Here is a 27,666-nt window from a genome sequence, read left to right on the forward strand (position 1 = left end):
AAGTCATTGATTGGGTGAATTATATCTCTATTATATTCAGTAACTATCTAATTGCATGATTACAGATTACTTTCTAAATGTTAAAGGGGGAAGATGTGTTGGCTCTTGTATTCATTACGTGCAGGTGAGTTTCATTCCATGTAGAATGTTCATCTAGAATGTTTACTACTGTGTTTAGAGAACGTTCCTTTTTATTCAGTTGGGGCTGACTCTCTGCTTTGAACCAGACCGGTGGATGTCTTTCCCTGCCCTAATATTTACTACCTGCATTTATTACTGCTGTATTGATATGATATGATCGTTTATTTATATAGCGCCTATACACAATGTGTGTCAAAGCGCTTCAAGGCAAGGGAGGGAACAAGGGAAAATACAATGACATTCTTACAGGCCATGAATAGTAAGGATGTGAAATTAACTATCATACTCGGCCTGACGACATTTCAGATAGTGCAAGAGCTAAGACATAGATAAGGAAGAGAGGGGGAGAGTGGGAAGGAAATGGAAACAGACAGGCGACTACTGTACTAGGCCTGATGACATTTCTGGTAGAGCCGGAGAAAAACAAAAGGTGAGGGAGAGGGGTGCAGAAATGGAGGGGAGGAACAAAACAGGCGACTATCATACTAGGCCTGACGACATTTCAGAAAGTGCTGGAGGGGTGGTGGGGGTTAAAAAAACAGTAATCGGAGGGTGGAGGAAACAGACGAGGTTGCTATCATATTAGGTCCAGGGACAATTCTGATAGAGTAAGTGCATAGAAGAAAGTAAGGGGAGGAGATGGGAAAAGGGAGAAGGGAAAGGAGGAGAGAACAGAGAGTAAGCAGTCAAAAAGAGTGGAGAAGCAAGAGTGGAGAGCGAATACAATTGCAGAAGTCAGAAGTAACACATAATGTTGAAAGCCAGGATACAAGATGAAGATGGGAACAGCATGATTCAGGGCCACCATGAGTACAAGATGCAAAGGAAGTCCAGAATGAGAGTTGAGAAAGAGTGACGCACTGTGAATGAATGAAGTCCATAAAAGTCAAATCCAGCATTGGCCACAAGACAGTGATGGTGAAGGAAGGCACCAGGTGGGCGGGGCTTAGGCCAGCTGACCTAGATCCACTTGCACCTGCTCCCCATTGAGAACTTGGCATCCGATCTTAATAAAGAGCACATCTTTAATACGGACTGCGTGATTCTCAATCTGTCCCCAGATGTGCAAAGTAACAGTTACCATCTTGGAAGATCGGTGTCTTTCTGCGCATGCTCTTTTTGATTATATTCTTGTCTTTGCATTGGTTCTGACGCCGGCCTCTGGTGATCAGTGCCTCGGTACTGCGCATGTCTGTTCGGCAGGTTTTGACGATAGCTTCCGGTGATCTTTTTATCCCACCACTGCGCATGTCTGTTCGGCAGGTTTTGACGTCGGCCTCTGATGATCGGTGTCTCGGTACTGCGCATGATTGTTCGGCAGGTTCTGACGGCGGCCTCTGGTGATCAGTGTCTCGGTACTGCGCATGTCTGTTCGGCAGGTTCTGGCGCCGGCCTCTGGTGATCAGTGTCTCGGTACTGCGCATGTCTGTTCGGCAGGTTCTGACGCCGGCCTCTGGTGATCAGTGTCTCGGTACTGCGCATGTCTGTTCGGCAGGTTCTGACGTCGGCCTCTGGTGATCAGTGTCTCGGTACTACGCATGTCTGTTCGGCAGGTTTTGACATTCCGGAGGACAGCCAGACTGTCCTCCCTGCTGATTCTTCACATCTAAAGCTACTTTCCCAGTGGAAAACAGGGCACACACTAATAAGCAGAGATGCTGGTGAGTGATGGGCATAATTGCACAATCCTGTGAGAAAGCAGTGCTGGAGTTCATTCCTGCTCCCGTGTGTTGTGAGGTGGGGGGTGGGTTAGACTCCAGTGCATATCTTCTCTTCATGCCTCGCAAGTGCGCGAGGCGTTTCATTTAGATCGTGCTTATTATGTTTTATTATTAATGCACGAGTCATCACACGAAAGGCCGTCCATTAATCATGTGATGATGTTTGCTTCCCCAGACCTGGACGCGCCATTGCTGTGTGAAGCCCCGGCTGGAGGGGGCAGGTGACTGCTGCAGTTTACACCTGTCTGCACAGGTGTCCACTTGCTTCCCTCCCTCCCCTCCCCCTCTCCCTCTCCCCCTCCTCCCTGCCCTCCCCTCCCTCCCCTCCCCCCTTCCCCTCCCTCCCCTCCCCCCTCCCTCCCCCTCCTCCCCTCCTCCCTGCCCTCCCCTCCCTCCCCTGCTTCCCCTCCTCCCCCTCCCCCTCCCCCTCCTCCCCTCCTCCCCTCCCTGCCCTCCCTCCCCTCCCCCCCTCCCCCCTTCCCCTCTTCCCCTCCCTCCCCTCCCCCCCTCCCCCCTTCCCCTCTCCCCCTCCCTCCCCTTCCTGCCCCCCCCCCCCGCGCCTGGAAGCGGCCCCATGTCCCGTGAGGCCCAGCTTCAGGGCCTGTCCTGTGGCACAGTGGGCGAATGCATCAGAATCCCGCCCTGCTCCCTCACACGCCTGGCACATGACGACCACTGAGCTCCCTAACAATGGACATGCATCTATCTGACTAGCAACAGGAGGGCCCACTCGGGGTGAGGTGCACCCTACATATGGCCCTGTCATGTTATGTTATACTGCCACCCTCTCGGCCTTCTTTAGGTCGTTGCCCGTGTGTTCGGCTGGACCCAAAGGAATGAGCCCTACTGGCACGGCCCGCATAATGCTCCTAGATGCAGGATCGCCCCGCTTTGCTGACGGGGGCGGGGGATGTCTTTCTCATCACCTGGGAACAAGGGGTTCATGGCAAGGCTTTGGTGAGGAGGGAGTTGTCTGTAATAGACAACAGCTGCACACTTGGCTAAGTGGCATTGCCCTCTGGGTGCTATGGAAGGGGGGCAGTTCTACCAGGGAATTTAGAGCATGATGGGTGGGTTTATAGAAAGTGAGGTCTGCTAGTGTTACCCAGCATTCCATGGGTTAAGGGCACTCGGCCCCCTCCGTTGGGGAGGCGGAGCGCCAGCGTGACGTGGGAGCGGGGAAGTGGGGTTTGTGGGAAAGGCGCGTTGGGCGCCAGTTACTAGAAGGGAAGGAAGAATAAAGAGGTTTATGTTACACCTCCGTGTGTGCGTCCTTTCATGTGCCGCGACCTCGGCAACATTGGCGACGAGGCTGTTCCTCGCACACCGGAGTCCTCCAGCGGCAGTCCGCCGCGTCCCGGCTCGCGTGCAGGGAACCACGCGGAGCCTCCTCCTCCTGCTCCTCCTTCCGTGGCGCTAGGTGCAGCTACCCGCCAGTGCTCGCGCGTGGGCGGCCGCGGACCCGCCGCGCTTCCTCCTCCTCCTCCGCATACAAGGCCGCGGCTGAAAAAAAAAAAAAAAAAATTTTTTTTTTTCGCATTTACTTCAACTAACGCGTGTGTACCGCATCCTCCACGCCAGGCGGCCCCCACTGCTCACGCATGCCTGCGGCTGCTCCAGCCCTTTGCCACGGACCACGCCAGCGACGTCTGTGAGCCACCTCTCACCGTTAAAGGCCCATAGCCGGACCTGCCGCCGCACGTTTGGGTGAGTGCGCTGATACACGCCCGTGTCCCCAGAACCACACACCGCCTGAAGATCCCAGAGGTCTCATCTCCTGACGACATGAGTGTCCAGGGATCCAATCCTGGGTCCCCGCAGCCTGTGCGCGCAGCGAAATCAATACAGCTGAGGCTGCCCCCGCCATTCACCATGACGCCTCAAGCGACAAAAGGTCCCAGGTGGACTGACTGGATGGAAGATTTCCACCATTTTGTGCGGGGGTCCGGCGATGGTGACTCCCCCAACATAAGGGACATCTTTCTCAACCTCGTGGGGGGCGAAATCAAGACTGTAGTAAAAACAATCCCGATGGCAGAACAAGGCACCTTCCCCAACCTGATTAAGGCCCTGGACAAGCTACTCATCATCGAAGTCAACCGAGACTATGAGAGATATCTGTTCAACAAATGCACCCAGCTGCCACACGAGACTGTTGATGAGTTCATAACGCGCCTAAGAGTGAAAGGTGCCAACTGCCAGTTCGACGCTTTCTCCCTAGAAGAAGCAATACGGCTGAGAGTGATAGAAGGTTGTCTCTCTCCTGCACTCAAGAAACAACTTTTGAAAAAGCCTCTCACCATCCCCGAAGTGAGCGAACTCGCTCGCATACACGAGAGAGTGGATGCACAAGCCTCATCCATGAGCAACACAAATAACCCCAAACAAGACACCAATGAACTCATAGGCGCCATACAGCCGCCTCGACAAGGCGACAGAGGACCACAACAATATAGAGCACCAGGGGCACCAACCCCGCGCCAGCAAAGACAGTGCTATCGGTGCGGGATGTCCTTCCCACACTCCGGGTCGTGCCCAGCATTATCCCAACGGTGCACGAACTGCGGAAGAGAGGGGCATTTCCACTCTGTATGCAGGGAGGGCATACCATTTCCCCTGATGCGTCCACAAGCACCCGCCAGAACGCCGTTTCGGCCGCCACCTTCACAATACAATCAACCGAGGCAGTACCAACAAGGGCAAAACCAGAGACGATATGTCAGAGCAATCGATGAATACCAAATGCAGGGATACTACGTGCAACCAGACCAGGTGGACCAGCCCAGACAGTTCATGGATGAATACGAAAACCCCCCCATGGAACAAAGGCCGGAGGCATTCTATCACGAAGATCAAGAGGCAGCCTACAATGCGCCGCATGATCCATATGACCAGGACGAGTTCGTCAATCTCATTCTTGACAACGAAGAGGCGCGCGAAGCCCCAAAAATCCCGATCAAGATGGGAAATTACCAATTCCAGTTCATGATCGACTCTGGCGCCACCGTGAACATCATGGGCGAGCAGGACTACGGCAGGATGTCAGACCCACCACAGCTTACCCCGTCACATTCAAGAATCTTCCAGTGGGGCGCTGCTACCCCTCTGCAGACGGTGGGACAATTCGCTCAACGGTTTCTCCTGAATGGACGACAGGTGGACACCACATCCACGTCATTCGCTCGCTCACCAGGAGTAGATGCCTTATCAGCTACCATACAGCATCCCGCCTGGGTCTGATCGAGATACACGTGAAAGCAGGTGATACCATTAACGCAACCTCAAGCAAGCCGAAGGACTCAATTAGCACAATAGCATGCGTTCGAAACCAGAACCTAATCACACAAGACTACATAATGGAAAGATTCCCAAAGCTGTGTACTGGATTGGGAAAACTCAGAGCCCCTCCCATCAAGCTACACATCGACCCGCTGGTACGCCCAGTGCCGCAACACCCCAGACGGGTCGGGTTTCACCTCCAAGAGGCAGTGTCCGAGGCTCTCCAGCAATTACTCTCCGACAGCATTATTGAGCCAGCAACGGGCCCAACCCCATGGGTTTCCCCCCTGGTGGTCGTACCGAAAGAAGGTGGGAAAATCCGTCTATGTGTGGACATGAGGGTGGCCAACACGGCTATCCAGCGGGAGAGACACCCGGGTCCATGCATAGAAGACATGATTGTGCAGTTGAACAACGCCCAGATGTTTTCCAAGCTCGACCTGGTGCAGGGCTATCATCAGCTGGAGCTTCACCCTGACTCTCGAGTCATCACAACATTTGCGACACATGATGGCCTATTCCGGTACCGCAGACTGAATTTCGGTATCTCGTCTGCTGCGGAGATCTTTCAGGAAGCCATACGTCAAATTATCAGACCCGTTAAGGGTGCTCTGAATTACAGCGACGACATACTTGTGTTCGGCGCCTCCAAGGAGTCCCACGACACAGCGCTGCACGCCACGTGTGAAGCCCTTCAAGCTGCTGGTCTCACGCTCAACATCTCCAAGTGCAGATTCAGCAGGACAAAACTTAAATTCTTCGGCCACATCTTCTCCAGGGAAGGGATGATGCCGGATCCCGACAAAGTTGCCACAATCACTGGCCTTGGTGAACCGCTGCAGGTTGCGGACGTCCGCTCTTTCCTTGGCATGGCGGGGTACTGTGCGAGATACATCCCCCACTTTGCCTCCCTCACCGACCCGTTGAGGAGGCTCCTGCAGAAGGAGGCGGTGTTCGAGTGGACTCCCGCATGCCAGCAGGCATTCACTGCCATCAAGCAGGCCCTCACGGAGGCCCACCGACTGGCCTACTTTAACCCCGCGTGGCACACCGAGGTAGTGGTGGACGCAAGCCCAGTCGGCCTTGGGGCCATACTAGCTCAAACCAGTGGGGCGGACATCAACCCGAGACATGTGGTCGCTTACGCGAGCAGAGCGCTATCCACGCCGGAGCTGGCTTATTCGCAGGCCGAGAAGGAGAGTTTAGCCGCAGTATGGGCATGTGAACACTTCCACAATTTCCTCATCGGGAAGAAGTTCACGCTGATTACCGACCACCAGGCACTCCTATCCCTGTTCGGGAACCCGCACACCAAGATGCCACCAAGGATTGAGCGGTGGGGCATCCGGCTTCAAGAGTACAACTACGACATCATCCATCGCCCCGGAGGTGAGCTGAACCCAGCCGATTATCTGTCGCGACACCCTGTGGGGCCCCCGCTGACGCGGAAAGGAGATGTGGCCTATGTGCAATATATAGCAGATCGTTCGCTACCACCAGCGTTGTCCCTCGAAAGGGTGGCCGCCGCATCTGCCGCTGACCCGACGACAGCCCTTGCAATCAGTTTGACTCTAACCAGCAAATGGAAGGACCACCACAGGGCTATGCTAGCCCACCCGGGCGTCAACAAACAGGAAATTGCGAGACTGGCCAGAGTGCAGGGTGAACTGGCTGTGAAGGGCAACAACATTCTTCTACGAGGCTGCAGGATTGTTATCCCCGCCACACTACGAAACGAGGTGGTCCAAACGGCACACGAAGGTCACCGAGGGGCGGAGAACACCAAGAAACAGTTGAGATGCTACGTCTGGTTTCCCTTCCTAGATGTGGCGGTCGATGAATGGGTGAAAAACTGCCATGCGTGCCAGTGCACCGCCTCAATGGAACGTCCACCCCCGCTGCAACACACACAGATACCAGATCGGCCCTGGGAACGAGTGGCTGTGGACTTCTACGGACCGACCGAAACCGGTGACTACCTTTTGCTGCTAATAGATGAACATTCAAGGTTCCCCATAGTCAAATCGGTCTCCACCACAGCGTTTCCCCAGGTGGCAGAGGTGCTAGAGGAAGTATTCAGCGAGTGGGGGGTTCCCAAAACCATCAAGTCTGACAATGGACCACCATTCTGCGGGCACGTGTTTGGAGAACTAGCGATGCATTTGGGTTTCAAGCACATGAAGATAACCCCTTGACACCCGCAAGCGAATGGGATGGCGGAACGCTTCATGGCCTCCATCAAGAAAGCGATACAAAGAGCCAAGGTGGAGGCAGTCCACCCGCATCAAGCACTGTGCCGCCTCCTGAGAGCTTACAGGAATACCCCGCATGAAGTTACGAACAAGACTCCTGCTGAACTAATGTTTCGCTACGAGGTGCGAACCCGCATCCCACGCATCCCGTCAAGTGAAGAACCGCTTGACACTGACACTCTCCAACGTGATGCTGAAGCGAAGGAGAAGGCGAGACGTGACACTGATGCGAGGCGCCACGCTGAAACAAAAGACTTCCAGGTAGGAGACGACGTCCTTGTGCAACAACCGATAACCAGGAAGACAGATCCACGATTTGCCCCAAGTCCCATGAGGGTAGTCGCAGTAAAAGGTACTATGGTGACGGCTGAAGATCAAGATAGAGCCGTCACCAGGAACTGTCAACAATTTAGACACTATCTCAAGAGAGAAGGCTCGGAAGAGCCGAGGAGGTCTGTCTCCCCAGAACCTCGCATGCAGAGAGATGACCTGTGGACCCCTCCGGTCGGGGATCCGGGAGGGACGAGACAGGGAGTGAACAATCCACTTGTCCTAGAGGCGACAGCTCAAGATGAGAGGCCCCGACGAGTGATCAAGAAACCGATAAGACTTGTTGAGGAATGTTAAGTTGATGTTAGGATATAATGTTCGGGGGTAGTGTTACCCAGCACTCCATGGGTTAAGGGCACTCGGCCCCCTCCGTTGGGGAGGCGGAGCGCCAGCGTGACGTGGGAGCGGGGAAGTGGGGTTTGTGGGAAAGGCGCGTTGGGCGCCAGTTACTAGAAGGGAAGGAAGAATAAAGAGGTTTATGTTACACCTCCGTGTGTGCGTCCTTTCATGTGCCGCGACCTCGGCAACAGGAGTTGTCTGTAATAGACAACAGCTGCACACTTGGCTAAGTGGCATTGCCCTCTGGGTGATGCGTTGTGTTGTAAGCTATGGAAGGGGGACAGTTCTACAAGGGAATTTAGAGCATGATGGGTGGGTTTATAGAAAGTGAGGTCTGCTGTACTTGTGCCAGGCACGAGTATCAGGGCCGTGAAGGGTTAAAAGTGAAGGTGATCTCTGTACCCCACAGGGGAATGCCATCAATGCCAGCGACGAGATCTGCATCAAGCCGTCGTGCCTCGTGCCCCGCAGGTCTGGCTGCCAGCAGGGCATGCTCCCGTGCCAGCACAGATGGAGCTCTGCATGGCGTATCCTGGGGGGAGGGCGAGGGATTGTCCTTATGCCTTAAGTTCTCAGGAACTACTGCAGCATTAAGAGTTTTAGAATTGGACCGGGACAGTCTGGCCTTGCTACCACCCGCTTGGAAGGAAACTAGATATTTTAACACCCCAATGTATTTTGTTGTCAGGAATACTATTTATTTTCTCGCCTTTTCTTTCTCGCTCCCTCTCTCACACCCCTTTTTTACTTGAGTGTGGTACATTGTAAAATTATAATAAAGTCAGTTATACGAGAAAGCGAGCAGCCAAGACAGGCAAACCCACTTGTTATGGGGGCCCACCATTGGCCTCAAGCTGCCCCCCTGTGGGTTCTATGGGACACCAGCACCAGGGAGGCCCAGTGCCTCAGAGGGTCGCCGGGGACACCTGGTCTTAGATGGGGGCAGGGAGGACCTTTCCCAGCACACGCAGAGCCTGGCCACCTTACTGGCAAGAGGGCACCATGGCAACAAGGCCTGCAGGCCCATGCTCACACAGTGTGGGGGTGCAGGCCTAAATGAGACACGGACTCAGTCATTCCTCTTTGGGAGTCTGCAGCCGTTCTGTTGCACGTGCCTGCAGGGGCTCTTTTTATTATCTTAAAAAGGCAATACACATGGGCGGGACAAATAACATTAAAAGGGCAAAAAAGGGGAGGGTCACAGCACAACAATTACTCACTGTTAGAAGGACAATCCAGATTATCAATCGCTAAAAAGTAAAACGACTTTCCTGGCCTCTGTTCTATTCACAAATTGGGGTGCGGCTCTCGGTGCTGGGAAGCCTGCTAATCAGGATACCGTGATAGGCCACCAATGGGGGCGCGGCTCTCGGCGCTAGGAAGCCTGCTAATCAGGGTGCAGTGATAGGCCACCAATGGGGGCGCGGCTCTCGGCGCTAGGAAGCCTGCTAATCAGGGTGCAGTGATAGGCCACCAATGGGGACGCGGCTCTCGGCGCTAGGAAGCCTGCTAATCAGGGTGCAGTGATAGGCCACCAATGGGGGCGCGGCTCTCGGCGCTAGGAAGCCTGCTAATCAGCGTGCAGTGATAGGCCACCAATGGGGGCGCGGCTCTCGGCGCTAGGAAGCCTGCTAATCAGCGTGCAGTGATAGGCCACCAATGGGGGCGCGGCTCTCGGCGCTAGGAAGCCTGCTAATCAGGATGCAATGATAGGCCTCTGTTCTATCCACCAATGGGGGCGCGGCTCTCGGCGCTAGGAAGCCTGCTAATCAGGGTGCAGTGATAGGCCACCAATGGGGGCGCGGCTCTCGGCGCTAGGAAGCCTGCTAATCAGGGTGCAGTGATAGGCCACCAATGGGGGCGCGGCTCTCGCGCTGGGAAGCCTGCTAAACAGGATGCAATGATAGGCCTCTGTTCTATCCACCAATGGGGGCGCGGCTCTCAGCGCTGGGAAACAGGATGCAATGATAGGCCTCTGTTCTATCCACCAATGGGGGCGCGGCTCTCGTCGCTGGGAAGCCTGCTAATTAGGGTGCAGTGATAGGCCTCTGTTCTATCCACCAATGGGGGCGCGGCTCTCGGCGCTAGGAAGCCTGCTAATCAGGGTGCAGTGATAGGCCACCAATGGGGGCGCGGCTCTCGGCGCTAGGAAGCCTGCTAATCAGGGTGCAGTGATAGGCCACCAATGGGGGCGCGGCTCTCGGCGCTAGGAAGCCTGCTAATCAGGATGCAATGATAGGCCTCTGTTCTATCCACCAATGGGGGCGCGGCTCTCAGCGCTGGGAAGCCTGCTAAACAGGATGCAATGATAGGCCTCTGTTCTATCCACCAATGGGGGCGCGACTCTCAGCGCTGGGAAGCCTGCTAAACAGGATGCAATGATAGGCCTCTGTTCTATCCACCAATGGGGGCGCGGCTCTCGTCGCTGAGAAGCCTGCTAATCAGGGTGCAGTGATAGGCCTCTGTTCTATCCACCAATGGGGGCGCGGCTCTCGTCGCTGGGAAGCCTGCTAATCAGGGTGCAGTGATAGGCCTCTGTTCTATCCACCAATGGGGGCGCAGCTCTCAGCGCTGGGAAGCCTGCTAATCAGGGTGCAGTGATAGGCCACCAATGGGGGCGCGGCTCTCAGCACTGGGAAGCCTGCTAATCAGGGTGCAGTGATAGGCCACCAATGGGGGCGCGGCTCTCGGCACTAGGAAGCCTGCTAATCAGGGTGCAGTGATAGGCCACCAATGGGGGCGCGGCTCTCGGCGCTAGGAAGCCTGCTAATCAGGATGCAATGATAGGCCTCTGTTCTATCCACCAATGGGGGCGCGGCTCTCGGCGCTAGGAAGCCTGCTAATCAGGGTGCAGTGATAGGCCACCAATGGGGGCGCGGCTCTCGGCGCTAGGAAGCCTGCTAATCAGGGTGCAGTGATAGGCCACCAATGGGGGCGCGGCTCTCGCGCTGGGAAGCCTGCTAAACAGGATGCAATGATAGGCCTCTGTTCTATCCACCAATGGGGGCGCGGCTCTCAGCGCTGGGAAACAGGATGCAATGATAGGCCTCTGTTCTATTCACCAATGGGGGCGCGGCTCTCGTCGCTGGGAAGCCTGCTAATTAGGGTGCAGTGATAGGCCTCTGTTCTATCCACCAATGGGGGCGCGGCTCTCGGCGCTAGGAAGCCTGCTAATCAGGGTGCAGTGATAGGCCACCAATGGGGGCGCGGCTCTCGGCGCTAGGAAGCCTGCTAATCAGGGTGCAGTGATAGGCTACCAATGGGGGCGCGGCTCTCGGCGCTAGGAAGCCTGCTAATCAGGATGCAATGATAGGCCTCTGTTCTATCCACCAATGGGGGCGCGGCTCTCAGCGCTGGGAAGCCTGCTAAACAGGATGCAATGATAGGCCTCTGTTCTATTCACCAATGGGGGCGCGGCTCTCGTCGCTGGGAAGCCTGCTAATTAGGGTGCAGTGATAGGCCTCTGTTCTATCCACCAATGGGGGCGCGGCTCTCGGCGCTAGGAAGCCTGCTAATCAGGGTGCAGTGATAGGCCACCAATGGGGGCGCGGCTCTCGGCGCTAGGAAGCCTGCTAATCAGGGTGCAGTGATAGGCTACCAATGGGGGCGCGGCTCTCGGCGCTAGGAAGCCTGCTAATCAGGATGCAATGATAGGCCTCTGTTCTATCCACCAATGGGGGCGCGGCTCTCAGCGCTGGGAAGCCTGCTAAACAGGATGCAATGATAGGCCTCTGTTCTATCCACCAATGGGGGCGCGACTCTCAGCGCTGGGAAGCCTGCTAAACAGGATGCAATGATAGGCCTCTGTTCTATCCACCAATGGGGGCGCGGCTCTCGTCGCTGAGAAGCCTGCTAATCAGGGTGCAGTGATAGGCCTCTGTTCTATCCACCAATGGGGGCGCGGCTCTCGTCACTGGGAAGCCTGCTAATCAGGGTGCAGTGATAGGCCTCTGTTCTATCCACCAATGGGGGCGCAGCTCTCAGCGCTGGGAAGCCTGCTAATCAGGGTGCAGTGATAGGCCACCAATGGGGGCGCGGCTCTCAGCGCTGGGAAGCCTGCTAATCAGGGTGCAGTGATAGGCCACCAATGGGGGCGCGGCTCTCAGCGCTGGGAAGCCTGCTAATCAGGATGCCGTGATAGGCCTCTGTTCTATCCACCAATGGGGGCGCGGCTCTCAGCGCTGGGAAGCCTGCTAATCAGGATGCAGTGATAGGCCTCTGTTCTATCCACCAATGGGGGCGCAGCTCTCAGTGCTGGGAAGCCTGCTAATCAGGGTGCAGTGATAGGCCACCAATGGGGGCGCGGCTCTCAGCGCTGGGAAGCCTGCTAATCAGGGTGCAGTGATAGGCCACCAATGGGGGCACGGCTCTCAGCGCTGGGAAGCCTGCTAATCAGGATGCCGTGATAGGCCTCTGTTCTATCCACCAATGGGGGCGCGGCTCTCGTCGCTGGGAAGCCTGCTAATCAGGGTGCAGTGATAGGCCTCTGTTCTATCCACCAATGGGGGCGCGGCTCTCGGCGCTAGGAAGCCTGCTAATCAGGGTGCAGTGATAGGCCACCAATGGGGGCGCGGCTCTCGGCGCTAGGAAGCCTGCTAATCAGGGTGCAGTGATAGGCCACCAATGGGGGCGCAGCTCTCAGCGCTGGGAAGCCTGCTAATCAGGGTGCAGTGATAGGCCTCTGTTCTATCCACCAATGGGGGCGCGACTCTCAGCGCTGGGAAGCCTGCTAAACAGGATGCAATGATAGGCCTCTGTTCTATCCACCAATGGGGGCGCAGCTCTCAGCGCTGGGAAGCCTGCTAATCAGGATGCAGTGATAGGCCTCTGTTCTATCCACCAATGGGGGCGTGGCTCTCAGCGCTGGGAAGCCTGCTAAACAGGATGCAATGATAGGCCTCTGTTCTATCCACCAATGGGGGCGCGGCTCTCGGCGCTAGGAAGCCTGCTAATCAGGGTGCAGTGATAGGCCACCAATGGGGGCGCGGCTCTCGGCGCTAGGAAGCCTGCTAATCAGGATGCAATGATAGGCCTCTGTTCTATCCACCAATGGGGGCGCGGCTCTCAGCGCTGGGAAGCCTGCTAAACAGGATGCAATGATAGGCCTCTGTTCTATCCACCAATGGGGGCGCGACTCTCAGCGCTGGGAAGCCTGCTAAACAGGATGCAATGATAGGCCTCTGTTCTATCCACCAATGGGGGCGCGGCTCTCGTCGCTGAGAAGCCTGCTAATCAGGGTGCAGTGATAGGCCTCTGTTCTATCCACCAATGGGGGCGCGGCTCTCGTCGCTGGGAAGCCTGCTAATCAGGGTGCAGTGATAGGCCTCTGTTCTATCCACCAATGGGGGCGCAGCTCTCAGCGCTGGGAAGCCTGCTAATCAGGGTGCAGTGATAGGCCACCAATGGGGGCGCGGCTCTCAGCGCTGGGAAGCCTGCTAATCAGGGTGCAGTGATAGGCCACCAATGGGGGCGCGGCTCTCAGCGCTGGGAAGCCTGCTAATCAGGATGCCGTGATAGGCCTCTGTTCTATCCACCAATGGGGGCGCGGCTCTCAGCGCTGGGAAGCCTGCTAATCAGGATGCAGTGATAGGCCTCTGTTCTATCCACCAATGGGGGCGCAGCTCTCAGCGCTGGGAAGCCTGCTAATCAGGGTGCAGTGATAGGCCACCAATGGGGGCGCGGCTCTCAGCGCTGGGAAGCCTGCTAATCAGGGTGCAGTGATAGGCCACCAATGGGGGCGCGGCTCTCAGCGCTGGGAAGCCTGCTAATCAGGATGCCGTGATAGGCCTCTGTTCTATCCACCAATGGGGGCGCGGCTCTCGTCGCTGGGAAGCCTGCTAATCAGGGTGCAGTGATAGGCCTCTGTTCTATCCACCAATGGGCGCGCGGCTCTCGGCGCTAGGAAGCCTGCTAATCAGGGTGCAGTGATAGGCCACCAATGGGGGCGCGGCTCTCGGCGCTAGGAAGCCTGCTAATCAGGGTGCAGTGATAGGCCACCAATGGGGGCGCGGCTCTCGGCGCTAGGAAGCCTGCTAATCAGGATGCAATGATAGGCCTCTGTTCTATCCACCAATGGGGGCGCGGCTCTCAGCGCTGGGAAGCCTGCTAAACAGGATGCAATGATAGGCCTCTGTTCTATCCACCAATGGGGGCGCGACTCTCAGCGCTGGGAAGCCTGCTAAACAGGTTGCAATGATAGGCCTCTGTTCTATCCACCAATGGGGGCGCGACTCTCAGCGCTGGGAAGCCTGCTAAACAGGATGCAATGATAGGCCTCTGTTCTATCCACCAATGGGGGCGCGGCTCTCGTCGCTGAGAAGCCTGCTAATCAGGGTGCAGTGATAGGCCTCTATTCTATCCACCAATGGGGGCGCGGCTCTCGTCGCTGGGAAGCCTGCTAATCAGGGTGCAGTGATAGGCCTCTGTTCTATCCACCAATGGGGGCGCAGCTCTCAGCGCTGGGAAGCCTGCTAATCAGGGTGCAGTGATAGGCCACCAATGGGGGCGCGGCTCTCAGCGCTGGGAAGCCTGCTAATCAGGGTGCAGTGATAGGCCACCAATGGGGGCGCGGCTCTCAGCGCTGGGAAGCCTGCTAATCAGGATGCCGTGATAGGCCTCTGTTCTATCCACCAATGGGGGCGCGGCTCTCAGCGCTGGGAAGCCTGCTAATCAGGATGCAGTGATAGGCCTCTGTTCTATCCACCAATGGGGGCGCAGCTCTCAGCGCTGGGAAGCCTGCTAATCAGGATGCCGTGATAGGCCTCTGTTCTATCCACCAATGGGGGCGCGGCTCTCAGCGCTGGGAAGCCTGCTAATCAGGATGCCGTGATAGGCCTCTGTTCTATCCACCAATGGGGGCGCAGCTCTCAGCGCTGGGAAGCCTGCTAATCAGGATGCCGTGATAGGCCTCTGTTCTATCCACCAATGGGGGCGCAGCTCTCAGCGCTGGGAAGCCTGCTAATCAGGGTGCAGTGATAGGCCACCAATGGGGGCGCGGCTCTCAGCGCTGGGAAGCCTGCTAATCAGGATGCCGTGATAGGCCTCTGTTCTATCCACCAATGGGGGCGCAGCTCTCAGCGCTGGGAAGCCTGCTAATCAGGATGCCGTGATAGGCCTCTGTTCTATCCACCAATGGGGGCGCAGCTCTCAGCGCTGGGAAGCCTGCTAAACAGGATGCAATGATAGGCCTCTGTTCTATCCACCAATGGGGGCGCAGCTCTCAGCGCTGGGAAGCCTGCTAAACAGGATGCAATGATAGGCCTCTGTTCTATCCACCAATGGGGGCGCAGCTCTCGGCGCTAGGAAGCCTGCTAATCAGGGTGCAGTGATAGGCCACCAATGGGGGCGCAGCTCTCAGCGCTGGGAAGCCTGCTAATCAGGATGCCGTGATAGGCCTCTGTTCTATCCACCAATGGGGGCGCAGCTCTCAGCGCTGGGAAGCCTGCTAATCAGGATGCAGTGATAGGCCTCTGTTCTATCCACCAATGGGGGCGCAGCTCTCAGCGCTGGGAAGCCTGCTAATCAGGGTGCAGTGATAGGCCACCAATGGGAGCGCGGCTCTCGGCGCTAGGAAGCCTGCTACTCAGGGTGCAGTGATAGGCCACCAATGGGGGCACGGCTCTCGGCGCTGGGAAGCCTGCTAATCAGGATGCCGTGATAGGCCTCTGTTCTATCCACCAATGGGGGCGCAGCTCTCAGCGCTGGGAAGCCTGCTAATCAGGATGCAGTGATAGGCCTCTGTTCTATCCACCAATGGGGGCGCAGCTCTCAGCGCTGGGAAGCCTGCTAATCAGGATGCCGTGATAGGCCTCTGTTCTATCCACCAATGGGGGCGCAGCTCTCAGCGCTGGGAAGCCTGCTAATCAGGGTGCAGTGATAGGCCTCTGTTCTATCCACCAATGGGGGCGCAGCTCTCAGCGCTGGGAAGCCTGCTAATCAGGATGCCGTGATAGGCCTCTGTTCTATCCACCAATGGGGGCGCAGCTCTCAGCGCTGGGAAGCCTGCTAATCAGGGTGCAGTGATAGGCCTCTGTTCTATCCACCAATGGGGGCGCAGCTCTCAGCGCTGGGAAGCCTGCTAATCAGGATGCCGTGATAGGCCTCTGTTCTATCCACCAATGGGGGCGCAGCTCTCAGCGCTGGGAAGCCTGCTAATCAGGGTGCAGTGATAGGCCTCTGTTCTATCCACCAATGGGGGCGCAGCTCTCAGCGCTGGGAAGCCTGCTAAACAGGATGCAATGATAGGCCTCTGTTCTATCCACCAATGGGGGCGCAGCTCTCAGCGCTGGGAAGCCTGCTAATCAGGATGCAGTGATAGGCCTCTGTTCTATCCACCAATGGGGGCGTGGCTCTCAGCGCTGGGAAGCCTGCTAAACAGGATGCAATGATAGGCCTCTGTTCTATCCACCAATGGGGGCGCAGCTCTCAGCGCTGGGAAGCCTGCTAAACAGGATGCAATGATAGGCCTCTGTTCTATCCACCAATGGGGGCGCAGCTCTCAGCGCTGGGAAGCCTGCTAATCAGGGTGCAGTGATAGGCCTCTGTTCTATCCACCAATGGGGGCGCAGCTCTCAGCGCTGGGAAGCCTGCTAATCAGGGTGCAGTGATAGGCCACCAATGGGGGCGCGGCTCTCAGCGCTGGGAAGCCTGCTAATCAGGGTGCAGTGATAGGCCACCAATGGGGGCGCGGCTCTCAGCGCTGGGAAGCCTGCTAATCAGGGTGCAGTGATAGGCCACCAATGGGGGCGCGGCTCTCGGCGCTGGGAAGCCTGCTAAACAGGATGCAATGATAGGCCTCTGTTCTATCCACCAATGGGGGCGCAGCTCTCAGCGCTGGGAAGCCTGCTAATCAAGAAGCTCGGCTGCCTGATCCGTCGTCTCCTCACTTCAGGCTGATTCAAACCTTGTGATTCCAGTATTTATTACAATTTTCTTAGCTCTGTTTCTCTGATCCTGATTCACTAGCCTGGGAGCACCTACGGTTCAGATATTATCCTGAATCGATTTCTCCTTCTACCTTATCTCATCTCCTTGGCCTCCACCACTTCCTCAGCCGATGGCCTCTTCCCGCTCTCTACTGCGAGCGGGAGCTTCATAGCTCACAACCCCAAACGGCTCTCCGCACTGCCAGGACTTCCCGTCGCCTCCTGCCTTTAACAACGTTGGCTGCCTGCCTACCTCGCACCTCCCACCTTGTCGCTATAACAGCAATTTCAACTCCAGCCTGATCACCGACAGGCCCTGCACAGCGATCTGCCTGGTCTGTGCTCCTGACGTCTGGAGCGGCGTTACGGCTCCTGTGGCCGCACCAAGGGTGACTTCTTTGTGCTGGAGCAGAATTGGAGAGGCATTACAGCTGCAGCGGCTGGAACGAGGGTAGAACCTTGTGCCCTCTGCGACGCCTCCCCTGCCTTGCCACGCTACTGCGGATCTCTACACCATTCGTCTTCGATCCCCAGGAGGCTGCTTGTTGCTGACACAGGCTGAAGTGGTGTTTATCTGCTGTGGCTGTACCAAGGGCGGAGCCTATACCCTCCACACTGCAGAGCCTTCCCTGCAGTGCCCGGCTGCCACGGATTGTCGCTCTACCAGGACACTAACTCCCTTGAGGCAGCTCGAGTACAGGTGCAGGGTGGAATGCGTTCGGCTGCCGCGGTCGCACTGAGGTAGGAGCCTTTTTCCCTTGACACTACGGAACCTCCCCTACGGTGCCCTACTGCAACTGATTGCTGCACTTTCGGATCTTTGATCCCATGAGGCTCCCTGCTGCGCCGCCTGCTGAGGCTGCCCCTAACCGCCTGGCCTCTGGGTTTTCCCTCCGCTTGCCTGCATCACCTTGCTTTGGCCTGTCCCTGCCTGTACTGCGTGGGCCCACTCGTGCGGAGTGGCACGGCCCTCTGCTCAGTGCTGAAGCGGGTCTGCCCCACCCCCTGTTCAGCTGGGTCCGGCGTCCTCAAGCTCTGAGACACCACATCAAGACAGGTGCTGCTGGCGCAGTGTCCGCGCCCACTCTACTTCTATATTCCATTGCAATCTGTCTTCCTCCATTGGGCTGCCTGCAGTAACCCGGGCCCTCCTCCTTGCTGAGCTCACTCCTCCTCTTCTGGGCCTCATCCTTCCTGCCCGGGAACCTGCTGCACTTTAGTTCTGTGACAACACCTCAAGACCGGTAGCTGCTGTAGCTGTGTCCGCGTCCACTCTACTCCTGATCTTCCATCGCAATCTGTCTCCCACCACTGGGCTGCCTGCAGTAACCTGGGCCCACCAGAACAGTTCTTCTGGACCTCATCCTTACCGCCCAGAACTGGCTGCACTCACTTAACTGTTTATGGACGCTCTGCTGCTGAGGCTACTTACTGCTCCTCTTCAGAGACTCATCCATCCCATCCTATTAGCCTCATACTCTCCTCACCCTGCCCAGAACCATCTGTGCTCATTGGACTGTCTGTGGACGCTCTGCTGCTGAGGCTACCTACCCCTACTCTTCAGGGCCACATCCATGACACTGCTGAGGTTACCTATCCCTCCTCTTCAGGGCCTCATCCATCCCTGGCCTTTTAGCCTCACCATCCCTCTCCGGAACCTGCTATGCACACTACACTGCCTGTGGACGCTCTACTGCTGAGGCTACCTGCCCATACTCATTTCCCCTTCTTGTCATGCGCTCTGTGTCTCCCCTCCTCGATCCCCCTCCTCTCCCCTAGCCCCCTTCTTCTCCCTCCTCCTCTTCCTTCCTCTCTTACTCATGTCAAGCCCCACGACTTACCCCCTCCCCTGTCAACCCTTTCCCCCTCACACTCTCCCTCTTCGTCCCAACCTCATTACTCCCATGCTGTGAAACCCTCCAGTATCATTAACATTGCAATATGGAATGCCAGATCCATCTGCAATAAGACCGCTGCGGCACTTGACATGTTCTTCCGACTCAACCTTCATTTCCTTTGCATCACGGAAACTTGGACCCCCCCAATAAATTCCACTGTTTCTGCTTTTCTCACCACCCCCTCTTCCTCCTTCTCTCATGTTTCTCGCCCCTCGAGTCACGGCAGCGGCATTGGTCTCATCTACCACCCTAAATTTCTTTCCTCTACCCCCACCCTATCTTTCCCTACCATCTCTTCCTTCGAATATCTTTTCAAATCCTTCACCTACCCTCACACAATCTGCTTCTAATTATTTACAGTCCTCCTGGCCCCCTCTCTTCCTTTTATGAGGACATGGATCACCTCCTCTCTCATCGCCCCCTCCCCCACCCCTCTCTCAGTTCTTGGTGATTTCAACCTTCCCCTCTCCAACTCCTCTCAATCTTCCCCTGTCCTCTCCATACTAGACTCCTATCTCCTCTCTCCCCTCACTACTCCTCTAACCCACTCCTCTGGCTCCACTCTTGATCCCATCTTTATCTCAACCTTCTCCTCCTCACCTGTTTCTTCTCTTCCCAACTATCTCTCTGACCATGCCTTACTCTTCTTCTCCCTTACTCCCCCTTCTTTGTCCACCCCCTCTCCCTCCTTCCTTCTCTCGTCGTGACCTCCGCAACTTTAACCCTTCCCTCTTCTTCAACTCCTGCTCTTCTTCCCTTCCCCTCTCTCTGAATTCTCTTCTCTCTCGGCCAATGACGCCCTCTCCTCACTGTCTTCCTCTGTCTCCACCAGTCTCGATCAACTCTACCCTCTAACTTCCTTTCACTGTTCTCACAAACCTTCCCAACCCTGGCTTTCCCCTCACCTTCTGTCTATGCGTCGTCTCCTCCATCGCCTCGAACGACGTTGGCTCAAATCCCCTTCTCTGACTAACCAATCCTCCTATTTCACAAATCACTCTCTCTACGACTCTTGCCTCAAATCAGCCAAACACTCCTACTACTCTAACCTTCTCCACTCACATGCCGCTCACCCCCGCCGAATTTTCCAAATCCTCTCTCGCCTCTTCTCCCCTCCTACTCCTGATCCCTCTGCCAACTCTTCTCTCCCTCCCTCTGACTTTGCCAACTTTTTCTCATCCAAAATTCTATCCCTACGTCAAAATATTCTCCTCTCCCCCTCCTATTCCCCTCCTCCCTCCTCCTCACCTACCTCTGCTTGCATGTCTAACTTCTCTCCCATCACTCCATCTTGTGTCTCCCTTCTTCTGTCCAAAATTCACCCTACTGCTGCCCCCTCTGATCCCCTTCCCACCTCCCTTATTCCTAAAATCTACCCCCTCCTCATTCCCTACCTAACTACTTTCTTACAACATCTGCCTCTCCGCCACCTTTCCTTCAGCATTCAAACACAGCACTATCATTCCCATCTTGAAGAAACCTTCTGCTAACCCTCTTCTTGCTACTAACTTTCGTCCAATCTCGCTTCTCCCCTTCCTCTCTAAGCTTCTTGAGCGCCTAGCTTACTCTCAACTCTCAGCTTTTGTATCCACTCACTCTCTCCTTCCTCCCTCTCAATCTGGATTCCGCCCTAAACACTCCACCGAGACAGCTCTCTCTTACGTCCTCAATTCCCTCCTTACTGCTCGCTACGCTAAGCAATCCTATATCCTCATCCTCCTTGACCTGTCTGCTGCCTTTGATACTGTCGATCACCCCTTACTGCTTAGTACTCTTTCCTCCTTTGGCTTCAAAGGCTGTGTCCTCACCTGGCTCTCCTCTTACCTCTCCAATAGTTCCTTTGCTGTCTCCTGGGGCGACCGCACCTCCTCCAACTTCCCCTTTGACTACGGTGTCCCCCATGGCTCTGTACTCAGCCCTTTTCTTTTCTCTCTTTATACCTCCCTTCTCGCCCCCGTTATCTCTTCTTTTGGCATTTCTCACCACTTCTACGCTGATGACACCCAACTTGTTCTCTCCTTCTCTTCTTTCACTGCCGATCTACATCACACCTTATCATCCTGCCTTACGGCTATCAAAAACTAGATATCATCCCATTTTCTCTCCCTCAACACTGACAAGATGCAAGTCCTTTTCTTTCCTTCTAACACACTTTCCCCTACCCCCTCTTCTTTTATCCACTTTCCCCCTTCTAACCTCCCCATCGCCACCTATACTCGCAATCTTGGTCTCTACTTAGACTCCTCCCTTTCCTTCTCCCACCATATTTCTCTCACCTCTCGTGCCTGTCGTCACAATCTCTTTAAGATTTGTAAGATCCGATCCTCCCTCACCTTCTACGCTTCTAAACTCGTAATCTCCTCTCCTCTTTGGACTCCCTGCTTTTTATCTGACCCCCCTCAAATCCATCTACCACTCCTCTATCCGTATTCTCTGTCTCCTCGGTCCTCACAACTCTATTTCCTCTTCGCTTTCTCACCTTGGCTGGCTTCCCTGGCTCTCCCAACTTAAATTTCAATTCCTCTGTCTGGTTTTCAAATCTCTTCATGACCTGGCTGCCACCTATCTCTCTTCGCTCCTCTCATTTTACACTCCCTCCCGTTCTCTCCGCTCTGCTGACCTCTTCTTACACACTGTACCCCCATCCCCATGTGCCTCTTCATGCTTCAGTTCCTTTCAGCTCTTGGCACCCCTACACTAGAACTCCTTATCTCTATCCACTCCATCCCCACCTACACCTCCTTCCACACCTCCTTGAAAGCCCTTCTTCTCCACTCCCCCCTTGACTTCTACCATCTCTCCTCCCCATCTCCCCTGCCCCCTGCTATCCCCTTCATACCTTCCCCTTCCTTCTCACACCCACTTGAATTTGAATCAGACAACTGAATTATTGTTCCCCTTTTCTTTGACTACCCCTTTTCCTTCTCCACACCCTTCCCTCACCTTCTCCATCTAAGGAAATGGTTCTACATATTGTTTCACTAGTTTGTTTCATGATTGTAAATATGCTTCTTTCATTATTGTACCTTGTTGTTATATTGTAAAGCGCTTTGGATTAAAGCGCTATATAAACCTAATAAACATAAACATAATCAGGATGCAATGATAGGCCTCTGTTCTAGCTACCAATGGATGCGCTGCTCTTGTCGCTGGGAAGCCTGCTGATCAGTATGCAGTGATAAACAGTATTGAGTGCAGGAGAGAAATCTAGGATAGGGACGTGGTGACTCAGGCATGCCAACGTGACCCATGCCAGAAAAGCATCTCCCGTGTGGCATGGGACATGCATAGGGACTTGGTGAGTAGAGTGCCCACTGAAGCATGGAGATGAGCAAATACTAGCACTGCCAAAAAGGCTATTGCCAGAACAGAGTTCACACTTAGCACTGCTCCCCGTGCTGCCCCTCCCCCACTGATGCTCAGTAGCTGGCCTGCTCCTTCTCCTTAGCTATGGCTCCCTTGCCTTCCGCATCTACTCCGGTCTCATGCCCAGGTCTAAGGATGCAACTTCCCGTTCATCTGTAATGCTAATGCTCCCCCATCCCCTCTCCACCCCACCCTTCATACATGCCCCATTCCATTCAGTGGATCTTTCTTCACATGTGCATTTTCTTTCCATTTGTGGATTTATGATATTTGGTTTATAACAGTGAAATTTGGGCCTACATATTCCAAAAATGCAAAGAAAAAGCAGGACTGATCTAAGATCTGTCAACTGGAAGGGGACAAACGGTCATGTATGTACATATTCCCTCTTTCTTTTCCTTCTCGCTATTAACCATTCGGAGGAGCTGTACAATCGCCCTCAATGCCAACGCTGTATGTTCAGCACAGTTGCAAGGAGGAAACTCAAGATGTCGGCTAACAAACCGCTAACGTGTGATATGTGGTTCTTTGTGCAGTGACACGTCTAGCTCTACATGCCAGTTTATGACTGCTTCGGAGAGATCTGAAGGACTAGAAGTGTGCAGATGTCCTCACTAGGATGTGAACATTGTCAAGTCCTACAAGTAAGCCAGACTCTACTGTAATCTTTTTGTAATGTGCTTCATTGATTTGAGTAATTACTGGTTTCCATGTACTTAACATTGCACAACTAAAGTTTTTGCAGTGGAAGATTGTACTGTAAATAATGACATTTAAGTATCTAACTTTAGTTTGAAACAAACACAATTCAACATGTAGTGAAAAATACTTAAACTGTTATCAATGGCCAACGTATGGAAAGGCAAAGTTCAATATGTATAACCCTTTATTTGTAGTCTTTGCTTATTAATTTATTGTTTACTTATACAGCGCTTATACACAGGTGAAGTGCTTCAAAGTGCTTCAAGGCGGGAAAGGAATACAGTAATCATCCTTAGGGCTTGAAGATTACGAATGATCAATAGAGAGAACTAGAATACTAGGCCTGACGACATTTCTCCTAGTGCAGTAATGCAAGTGCATGAAGTGTTAAGTTACGACCAAGCTCGGGAGGGTGGCGAGAGACGGTGCGGGGGGCAGGACAGACATCTAACTGGTCCTAGTACATTTAGGTAATGCATACATACAGACGGTGGTGCACGGGTACAAGGGGGACAAAACGAGTCCGGTCCGTAAAGGCCCTGGGTTAAGTGCAGAGAGTTTGAGTGTAAGCTGAAGGTGCAGTAATGCTGAACAAAGTGCAACGGCCCGGATGCAAGTGCAAAAAAGACTGGTGGGGAGGCGTGGGGCTTGTAGGCTGTGGAGGCGAACAGACAACCAGTCAGCAAATACTGAACAGAGTTGGGGGGGGGGGGTGGAGAGGAAAGAAAGGAGGTTAGTAAGGGAGAGGGAGAGAGAAGGAGGAAGAGAAAAGGAAGGTCTTGAGGAGTTTTCAGAACTTAAGGTGCTCTAGGTCAAGACAGAGAGAGGCAGGGAGGCTATTCCAGAGGGAGGCACCTGCAGAGGATAAAGATCTACCCCCAAATCTCTGTTTGTGAACGTGGCTCACCCGCAGAGAGTTGGAGGAGGATGAGCAGTGAGAAAAGGTAGAATACCTCTGAGGAGGTGCAGTTGGTAGTTGGCCCTTTTGGAGCTGTCAGAGATGTGAGAAGAGAAGGTGAGAGGAGTTGAAGATGACCCCAAGATTTTTTGCCTCATTGGTAGGTGAGGGCGCAGGGCCAAGGGAGGCAGGCCAGTGAGAAAGTGGGAAAGCGGGAGCAGGGGTTCCAATGAGGATGATCTCTGTCTTACTGGCATTCAGGCAGAGATTGTTAGCAGCACACCAAGCCGGAATTGCGGATAGACAATAAGGGATGAGCGAGGTGGAGGCTGAGGGTAGCCTGAAAGAGAGCTGCGTGTCATCCGCATAACACTAAAAGTTAGAGGTAAAGGTAGAGATCCTGTGGGCCAAGGGGGCCATGTAGATATTGAAGAACCAGGGGGAAAGATTAGATCCCTGGAGGACACCACAAGTAGAGAGAGTGGTAGAGGAGAGAAAGGGCCTGAGTTCCACCTGGGAGGGCCGGTCAGAGAGAAAGGAGGTGAGCCATGTCAGGGCCTGATTTGTGATGGCCAGGGTATCATGGAGACGGGTGATCAGGATGTTGTGGTTTACCATATCGAAAGTAGAAGAGAGGCTGAGAAGAATAAGGACAGAGGGAGAGTTAGAGCTAAGGTTTGAGACCAGGTCTTCATGGGTTTAAGAGCAGTTTCCGTGCCTCTGGATGCTCTAAAGCCAGACTGATGGTCATGGAGACAACCAACAGATTCAGTATGCAGAGTAAGTTGAATGATAGCCAGCTTTTCCAGGTGTTTCCCAGGAAAGGGGTGATGGCGATCGGGCGATAGTTTGCCGGAATGGACGGGTCGCTGAAGGTTTTTTGAGCACAGGGTGCACAAGAGAGTGCTTGATAGGAGAGGGGAAAACCCCCAGTGGCGAAAGAGAGGTTGCCAAGGTTGGCCAAGGCTGGAGCGAGAGTGTCAATATTGTCCTTGATGGCTTTGGAGGGGCAGCGGCACACCCGTTTGAAAGAGGCTTTCATAAATCGGACTTGTCTAGAAACCTCATCAGGTGTGACAGGGGAGAGGGAGGAGAGAAGAGGGGGAGGGATGGTGCCGGCCGAGGGGTGCCAAGAGATGTTGGCGCAAGGGAGGGAGCAGAGGGGAGAGAGGACGGGATGTCATGTGTTTTGATGGTGAAATGTGCGGCCAGGACTGAGCAGTAGGCCTGGGTAGGTGTAGTAGAGGATGCAGCTGCGGTAGGGGTGGCCAGTTCATTGCAGACTTTGAAAAGTTTGGCTGTGTTGTTAGATGCCACAGAGATGCAGGCTTCAATGTAGACTCTTTTCTTGGGGCGGATGCAGAGTCTATATTGCCTATGAAGAAGGCGGCAGGCCAGTTTGTCAGAGGGTGCACCTGAAGATCCCCATTTCCATTCCGCTGCCCTGCACTTGCGTTTAAGGGCAGCCAGATCGGAGCCGTACCAAGAGTTGCACTTTTTGGCAAGCTTCAGCCGGACTCTCACGACAGGGGTCAGGATGTCAATAGTGTCGGAGATGGAATGTGGAAAGTTAAAAAGGGCTGTATCATGTTGGGAGTCAGCCGCAGGAGTAGAAGGAGGGGAGTAGGTGGAGGCAAAGGCAGCCACTGACACTCTTCTTGGGTCCAATGATCTTGAAAGCGGGAGGTGGCGTAGGATGTGCTATTGCCAAAGGAGAAGAAATCTTCAAATAAGAGGATAGAAGTGAATGATGGGTCCATGAAGTAGTGAGAGGGATAGAGAGAGGGCGATGAGAGCATTCAGGGGTGGCCAGCAGTGTGCATTGGACCAGAGGGTAGAATGGAGAGAGAAAGAGAGTCACATACGTTGCAGAAAGGTCCTGAAGAGTACGGAGAGTCAAGATGAATGTTAAGATACCCCAGAAGGAGTAGTTGGGAGGAGACAGAAAGGAGAGAAGAGGCCAGGTCAGCCCATTCCGAGAGAATGAGAGTGGACTGACCAGGCGGCGATAGAAGGTGGCCAGAGTAAGAGAGACGACCGGGGAGAGAGAGAGCCTGCAGACCAGGCATTCAAAGGAGGAGTAGACCTGAGTGGGAATGGTGGCGACAGGGATCCACTCAAGAAAGATCAAGGCTACTCCACCTCCTGGCCTATTGGGTCTGGGCACAGAAAGAATCTTGTCTTGTAACCTTTAGGGAGGAGTGTGTCAAAACTCGTAACAGAGCTGCCCTTAAACCAGGTCTCAGTAAGAGCAAGAACATCAAGGTCCAGGAGTTTCAGGAGGTGGCAGATGTCAGAGGAGTGCTTGACAGCAGAGCGACAGTTTAGTGTGGAGCAGGTTCTCACTTTTGATGAACTTGCGTGTGGGGATGCAGGGGACTGAGGTCCCCCCCGTAAGCGGCAAGGGTGCCTGAGAGATAGAGTTAGGAGGAAGCAGAGGAAGCCGGGGAGCACCACATGCAGTGGCAGTGGGTGGCCAGGGCAGCAGGGTGGAAGAGGTTGACAAGGTTGTTCAGGTAGTGGGAGAAGGCAAGGGAGCCTGTCCAGTTGAGAGCGACATGGGGTGAGTTTTGAGAGAGGTAGTGAGGTTGGTAGGAGGCAAAGTAGCCAGGGTGGGCATAGTTGCCAAGGGAGCCTGGGCGGCTGTAGAGGCAGGTGGCAAGGAAGCCAGTGAAGAGGAACGAGGAAAGTTAATAAGGCGAGGAAAGAGCCTTTCCAAAAGTAAGAGGTTGGGTTGAGGCCCTTGTACTAGGATGGTGCCATTTCGACAGACCTTTCTGATGGCCCTGGAGGTGGAAGAGGAGGCAAGAAGGGCCTCCCAGTGGGTGCCAACATGAATGCGTGAAAAAGAGTAAGGAGAGAGCAGAGCGGCCATATGGAGAGTCCATAGGTCGGGAGAAGGAATGACAAAGAGGATGTCGGTGAGAGTCTCTCTGGCGGAAACACTGACGTAGGTGTCAGCGATCGGAAGGCTTAGGTTGGGGGCCAGTATGTCCTTCTTGAGTTTTATCCTGCTAGACTTAGTGAGAGATGAAGGATAGGAATTGGAGAAACAGTTAGAGAAGATGGGGGAGATAGAAAGCGCCATAGTGTAGGGCACAGAGTTTGGTACACTTAACCAGGTAGTGCAGTTGTGGTGCATGAGAGGAGGTAGGCTGGGGGGTGGGGGGAGCATGCAAACAGAGAGACACAGACCAGATAGGGAAGAAACAATGGGAGATGAAGAGGGTGCGGGCAATGATAACAGACACAGCCAAATACGATTTTAGAATCTTAAGCACATATGCCAGTGTTCACTAATCTGTCCCCCTCCAGATGTCTAGGCGTACATCTCCCATGATCCCTCATGGGACCATTGACTATGCTGGCTAGCATTAAAGGGACTTTTATGACAGGTTGGCGACCTTTGAACTATGTCATAACACAGCATTAACTGTGTTGCATTTTGCACAAGTTAGGCTATGCAATTTGCATTACCACTGATTGGCTCAGGTTTCAATAGGTAAAATGCAGTTGCCCTAGATAAGCACGTGCGAGTTACAATATAACCCGGTCTACTGACCGGTGACCAGCTCTGTGGTTCAGCTCTATCGTGAAACTTTGCACTGGGGAGAGAGGCACACAACGTGCAAAACGCCTCTGCTGCTGTGTTGCTCAGCCCACATCAGAGGAGAACCTCGAACCTGCACAAGGTGTGCACAGAAGCAGAGTGCAAGTGTTTGCCCAAGCAGCACGAACCAGAGGGAGGAATGTATGGCAAGACAGATATCAGCGGCCGAAGACTTTGAAAAGGAGCCTGTGACCGTGAAGGAGGCG

At 54.5% G+C, this 27,666-nt stretch overlaps 1 protein-coding gene across 4 annotated transcripts in view; it reads left to right on the top strand.

Moving 5' to 3' along the window:
• Positions 1–1,696: 1,696 nt before the first annotated feature.
• The window catches only part of LOC138468420 (zinc finger protein 84-like), a 90,246-nt gene continuing 64,276 nt past the window's right edge, over positions 1,697–27,666 (top strand). For 2 of the 4 annotated variants that reach the window (XM_069608974.1, XM_069608972.1), the window contains exons 1-2: positions 1,697–1,802; positions 22,787–22,894. The gene's annotated coding sequence lies outside the window, so the exon portion shown is untranslated. Of the gene's footprint in view, positions 1,803–17,216; positions 17,728–22,786; positions 22,895–27,666 lie in introns of those variants that run through there. The other 2 variants (XM_069608973.1, XM_069608975.1) reach the window with 2 other exon arrangements.

This window comes from Ambystoma mexicanum, chromosome 4q (assembly GCF_040938575.1).
Source record: "Ambystoma mexicanum isolate Mex_15411 chromosome 4q, UKY_AmexF1_1, whole genome shotgun sequence".
NCBI lineage: Eukaryota > Metazoa > Chordata > Amphibia > Caudata > Ambystomatidae > Ambystoma > Ambystoma mexicanum.